The sequence below is a fragment of the Somniosus microcephalus genome, unplaced genomic scaffold (genome assembly GCF_052327205.1).
Source record: "Somniosus microcephalus isolate GS21.2 unplaced genomic scaffold, FLI_Smic_1.0 unresolved_chr2, whole genome shotgun sequence".
Lineage (NCBI taxonomy): Eukaryota > Metazoa > Chordata > Chondrichthyes > Squaliformes > Somniosidae > Somniosus > Somniosus microcephalus.
Window position 1 is genome coordinate 87392911 of NW_028225180.1, and position 6231 is coordinate 87399141.

The 6231-nt window shown below is 55.3% G+C and overlaps 1 pseudogene across 1 annotated transcript in view; it reads left to right on the forward strand.

Moving 5' to 3' along the window:
- The first annotated feature begins 369 nt into the window (after window positions 1-369).
- Window positions 370-6231, forward strand: part of LOC147092966 (peptidyl-prolyl cis-trans isomerase FKBP2-like) — a 13468-nt pseudogene continuing 7606 nt past the window's right edge. The window contains exons 1-3 of the transcript XR_015075010.1: window positions 370-484; window positions 2943-3122; window positions 6076-6190. The product of XR_015075010.1 is annotated as a peptidyl-prolyl cis-trans isomerase FKBP2-like (transcript). The remainder of the gene's footprint in view (window positions 485-2942; window positions 3123-6075; window positions 6191-6231) is intronic.

The window sequence follows — 6231 nt, forward strand, 5'->3', positions numbered from 1 at the left end:
ATGGGGAACAAAGAAATGACGGACCAATTAAATACATACTTTGGTTCTGTCTTCACAAAGGAGGACACAAATAACCTCCCAGAGATGCCGGGGAACATAGGGTCTGATGAAAGGGTGGAACTGAAAGAAATCAGTATTTGTAGGGAAATGGTGTTAGGAAAATTGATGGGACTGAAGGCCGATAAATCCCCAGGGCCTGATAATCTACATCCCAGGGTACTTAAGGAAGTGGCCCTAGAAATAGTAGATGCATTGCTGGTCATCTTCCAGAACTCGATAGACTCTGGAACAGTACCCATGGATTGGAGGGTAGCTAATGTAACCCCACTATTCAAAAAAGGTGGTAGAGAGAAAACGGGGAATTACAGACCGTTAAGCCTGACATCGGTAGTGGAGAAAATGCTAGAGTCCATTATAAAAGATGTAATAGCAGAGCACTTGGAAAACTGACAGGATCGGACAAATCAACATGGATTTACAAAAGGTAAATTGTGCTTGACTAATCTACTGGAATTTTTTGAGGATGTAACTGGTAAAATAGATAAGGGAGAACCAGTGGATGTGGTGTATTTGGACTTTCAGAAGGCTTTCGATAAGGTCCTGCATAAAAGATTAGCGTGTAAAGTTAAAGTACATGGGATTGGGGGTAAGGTACTGACTTGGATAGAGAACTGGTTGGCAGACAGGAAGCAAAGAGTTGGAATAAACGGGTCATTTTCTGAGTGGCAGGCAGTGACTAGTGGGGTACCGCAGGGATCGGTGCTAGGACCCCAGCTATTCACAATATATATTAATGATCTAGACGAGGGAACTAGATGTAATATCTCCAAGTTTGCAGACGACACAAAGCTGGGTGGGTGTGTGTGCTGTGAGGAGGATGCCGAGAAACTCCAGTATGATTTGGACAGGTTGGGTGATTGGGCAGATGCAGTATAATGTGGATAAATGCGAGGTTATCCATTTTGGTGGCAAAAACAGGAAGGCAGATTATTATCTGAACGGCAATAGATTGGGAGAAGGGGAAGTGTAACGAGACCTGGGTGTCCTTGTGCACCAGTCGCTGAAGGTAAGCATGCAGGTGCAAGCAGGCAGTTAAGAAGGCAAATGGTATGTTGGCCTTCGTAGCGAGAGGATTCGAGTACAGGAGCAAGGATGTCTTGCTGCAGTTGTACAGGGCCTTGGTGAGACCACACCTTGCGTATTGTGTGCAGTTTTGGTCGCCTTATCTGAGGAAGGATGTTCTTGCCATGGAGGGAGTGCAGCGAAGATTCACCAGACTGATACCTGGGATGGCAGGAATGACGTACGAGGAGAGATTGGGTCGATTGGGCTTATACTCGCTGGAGTTTAGAAGAATGAGAGGGGATCTCATTGAAACTTATAAAATTCTAACAGGACTAGACAGGCTAGATGCAGGAAGGATGTTCCGATGGCCGGGGAGTCCAGAACCAGGGGTCACAGTCTAAGGATAAGGGGTAAGCCATTTAGGACAGAGATGAGGAGGAATTTCTTCACCCAGAGAGTGGTGAACCTGTGGAATTCTCTACCACACAAGGCAGTTGAGGCCAATTCATTAAATATATTCAAGAAGGAGTTGGATATATTTCTTGAGGCTAAAGGGATCAAGGGATATGGGGAGAAGGCAGGGACAGGGTACTGAATTTGGATGATCAGCCATGATCACATTAAATGGCGGAGCAGGCTCGAGGGGCCGAATGGCCTCCTCCTGCTCCTATCTTCTATGTTTCTTTGTAACTCAGCAGGCCAGGCAACATCCGTGGAGAGAGAAATAGAGTCAACGTTTCGGGTCGAAACCCTTCTACAGAACTGAGAGAAAAGTCAGGAAATGAAACCGATTAAAAGGCCAGTTTGGGGGCTGTACATGGGGGAGGGGATGAAAGAACAAAGGGGAAGTGAAGAGACATGAAGGAGGTATTCAAGGCGAGACGAGATGGTAATAGGACAGGTAAAGAGACAAAAGATGGCTCGAGATGAAGTGTGAAATGCGCTGGCAGAGTGAGAGAGCTGCCATGTGGGAGAGAGAGGAAAAGGCACAAACCAAAAGTGTGGATAAAAAAATATGAACAAAAATATAATGGGGGCCGAGGTTATGATCTGAAATTGTTGAACTCAATGTTGAGCCCGGAAGGCTGTAAAGTGCCTAATCGAAAGATGAGGTGCTGTTCCTCGAGCTTACATTGAGCTTCATTGGGACAATGCAAGAGGCCGAGGACCGAGAGGTCCGAGTGGGAGTGGAGCGGAGAATTAAAGTGACAGGCGACCGGAAGCTCGGGGTCACCCTTACGGACTGAACGGAGGTGTTCCGCAAAGCGGTCGCCCAATCTGCGTTTGGTCTCCCCAATGTAGAGGAGACCACACCGTGAGCAGCGAATACAGTATACTAGATTGCAAGAAGTACAAGTAAATCGCTGTTTCACCTGGAAGGGGTGTTTGGGGCCCTGGACAGTGGGAAGGGGGGAGGTATAGGGGCAGGTGTTGCATCTCCTGCGCTTGCACGGGAAGGTGCCGGGCGAAGGGGAAGGGGTGCTGGGGGTGGTAGAGGAGTGGACTAGGGTGTCGCGGAGGGAGCGGTCCCTACGGAATGCTGAAAGGGGAGGTGAGGGGAAGATGTGTTTGGTGGTGGGATCACGTTGGAGGCGGCGGAAATGGCGGAGGATGATCCGTTGAATGTGGAGGCTGGTGGGGTGAAAGGTGAGGACAAGGGGAACCCTATCGTGGTTCTGGGAGGGAGGGGCAGGGGTGAGGGCAGAAGTGCGGCAGATAGAACGCACACGGTCGAGGGCCGTGTCAACCACAGTGCTTTGGGACGTCCTGAGGTGGTGAAAGGCGCAGGAGAAATGGGAGTCTGTCTTATCTCTGGGTTTTCTTTGGTCTCCCGGGATGGTTGGGGAGTGTCTGACCCGGGACGATTTGCTTTGCAGAGTACGGGAGAAATGAAGGTAGACCTGACCCTGGCGTTCCTGGCCGTGCTGCTGAGCACGCTCTGCTCCAGTTGCTATGGGAATGAGGGCAAGAAAAAGCTGCAGATCGGCATCAAGAAGCGAGTGGACAACTGCCCGATCAAATCCCGCAAGAGCGACACACTTCATATGCACTACACGGTGAGTGGCAGGGCACCTGGTCGCTGTGTGAGAGAGTGCCTGCGTTCGCAGCCCTCGCCGTCCTATCTGATCCCGAGCTAAGCGTCCGACCCTATCTCCGCTCCATCACCACGACCGCCTGCTTCCGTCTCCGTAACATCGCCCGTCTCCGCGCCTGCCTCAGTGAAACCCTCATCCCTGCCTCTGTTACCTCTAGACATGACTATTCCAACGCTCTCCTGGCCCGGCCTCCCGCCCTCCGTAAACTCCAGCTCATTCCAAACTCTGCCTCTGCCCCGTGTCCTAACTCGCACCCAGTCCCGTTCACCCATCACCCCCTGTGCTCACTGCCCCGTGTCCTAACATTCACCCAGTCCCGTTCACCCATCACCCCCTGTGCTCACTGCCCCGTGTCCTAACTCACACCCAGTCCCGTTCACCCATCACCCCCTGTGCTCACTGCCCCGTGTCCTAACTCACACCCAGTCCCGTTCACACCATCACCCCCTGTGCTCACTGCCCCCGTGTCCTAACTCCCACCCAGTCCCTTCACCCATCACCCCCCGTGCTCACTGCCCCGTGTCCTAACTCACACCCAGTCCCGTTCACACCATCACCCCCTGTGCTCACTGCCCCGTGTCCTAACTCCCACCCAGTCCCTTCACCCATCACCCCCCGTGCTCACTGCCCCGTGTCCTAACTCACACCCAGTCCCGTTCACCCATCACCCCCTGTGCTCACTGCCCCGTGTCCTAACTCACACCCAGTCCCCGTTCACCCATCACCCCCTGTGCTCACTGCCCCGTGTCCAAACTCACACCCAGTCCCGTTCACCCATCACCCCCTGTGCTCACTGCCCCGTGTCCTAACTCGCACCCAGTCCCGTTCACCCATCACCCCCTGTGCTCACTGCCCCGTGTCCTAACTCACACCCAGTCCCGTTCACCCATCACCCCCTGTGCTCACTGCCCCGTGTCCTAACTCGCACCCAGTCCCGTTCACCCATCACCCCCTGTGCTCACTGCCCCGTGTCCTAACTCCCACCCAGTCCCTTCACCCATCACCCCCCGTGCTCACTGCCCCGTGTCCTAACTCACACCCAGTCCCGTTCACCCATCACCCCCCTGTGCTCACTGCCCCGTGTCCTAACTCACACCCAGTCCCGTTCACCCATCACCCCCTGTGCTCACTGCCCCGTGTCCTAACTCACACCCAGTCCCGTTCACCCATCACCCCCTGTGCTCACTGCCCCGTGTCCTAACTCACACCCAGTCCCGTTCACCCATCACCCCCCTGTGCTCACTGCCCCGTGTCCTAACTCACACCCAGTCCCGTTCACCCATCACCCCCTGTGCTCACTGCCCCGTGTCCTAACTCGCACCCAGTCCCGTTCACACCATCACCCCCTGTGCTCACTGCCCCGTGTCCTAACTCACACCCAGTCCCGTTCACCCATCACCCCCTGTGCTCACTGCCCCCGTGTCCTAACTCACACCCAGTCCCGTTCACCCATCACCCCCTGTGCTCACTGCCCCGTGTCCCTAACTCACACCCAGTCCCGTTCACCCATCACCCCCTGTGCTCACTGCCCGGTGTCCTAACTCGCACCCAGTCCCGTTCACCCATCACCCCCTGTGCTCACTGCCCCGTGTCCTAACTCACACCCAGTCCCGTTCACCCATCACCCCCTGTGCTCACTGCCCCGTGTCCTAACTCGCACCCAGTCCCGTTCACCCATCACCCCCTGTGCTCACTGCCCCGTGTCCTAACTCACACCAAGTCCCGTTCACCCATCACCCCCTGTGCTCACTGCCCCGTGTCCTAACTCACACCCAGTCCCGTTCACCCATCACCCCGTGCTCACTGCCCCGTGTCCTAACTCGCACCCAGTCCCGTTCACACCATCACCCCCTGTGCTCGCTGACCGGCAACGCCTCGATTTTAAAATTCTCATCCTGGTGTTCAAATCCCTCCACGGCCTCCTCGCCCCCCTCCCTATCTCTGTAACCTCCTCCAGCCCTACAACCCTCCCTATCTCTGTAACCTCCTCCAGCCCCTCCAACCCTCCCTATCTCTGTAACCTCCTCCAGCCCCTACAACCCTCCCTATCTCTGTAACCTCCTCCAGCCCTACAACCCTCCCTATCTCTGTAACCTCCTCCAGCCCCTACAACCCTCCCTATCTCTGTAACCTCCTCCAGCCCTACAACCCTCCCTATCTCTGTAACCTCCTCCAGCCCTACAACCCTCCCTATCTCTGTAACCTCCTCCAGCCCCTACAACCCTCCCTATCTCTGTAACCTCCTCCAGCCCCTACAACCCTCCCTATCTCTGTAACCTCCTCCAGCCCCTACAACCCTCCCTATCTCTGTAACCTCCTCCAGCCCCTACAACCCTCACTATCTCTGTAACCTCCTCCAGCCCTTCCACCCCTCCCTACCTCTGTAACCTCCTCCAGCCCCTACAACCCTCCCTATCTCTGTAACCTCCTCCAGCCCCTACACCCCTCCCTATCTCTGTAACCTCCTCCAGCCCCTACAACCCTCCCTATCTCTGTAACCTCCTCCAGCCCCTACAACCCTTCCTATCTCTGTAACCTCCTCCAGCCCCTACAACCCCCCGAGATCTCGGCGCTCCTCCAATTCTGGCCTCTTGCGCATCCCCCGATTTCCATCGCTCCACCATTGGCGGCCGTGCCTTCAGCCGCCTGGGCCCCGAGCTCTGGAATTCCCTCCCTAAACCTCTCCGCCTCTCTCTCCTCCTTTAAGACGCTCCTTAAAACCGACCTCTCTGACCCAGCTTTTGGCCGCCTGTCCTAATATCTCCTGATGTGGCTCGGGGTCTGATTCACGCTCCTGTGAAGCGCCCTGGGACGTTTTAGGACGTTAAAGACGCTGTGTAAATGCACGTTGTTGTTGTGTGAGCGAGCGTGCTTCTCTCGGGTTGACCCCTCGCTGTGTCTCCCCTCTCCCCAGGGGAAGCTGGAGGACGGGGACCGAGTTTGACAGCAGCATCCCTCGGGGGCAGCCCTTCACCTTCACGCTGGGGGACCGGGCAGGTCATCAAAGGCTGGGACCAGGGTCTGCTGGGGTGAGTGAAATCTGCGGGATACAGGACTGGGGAGCCGTGCG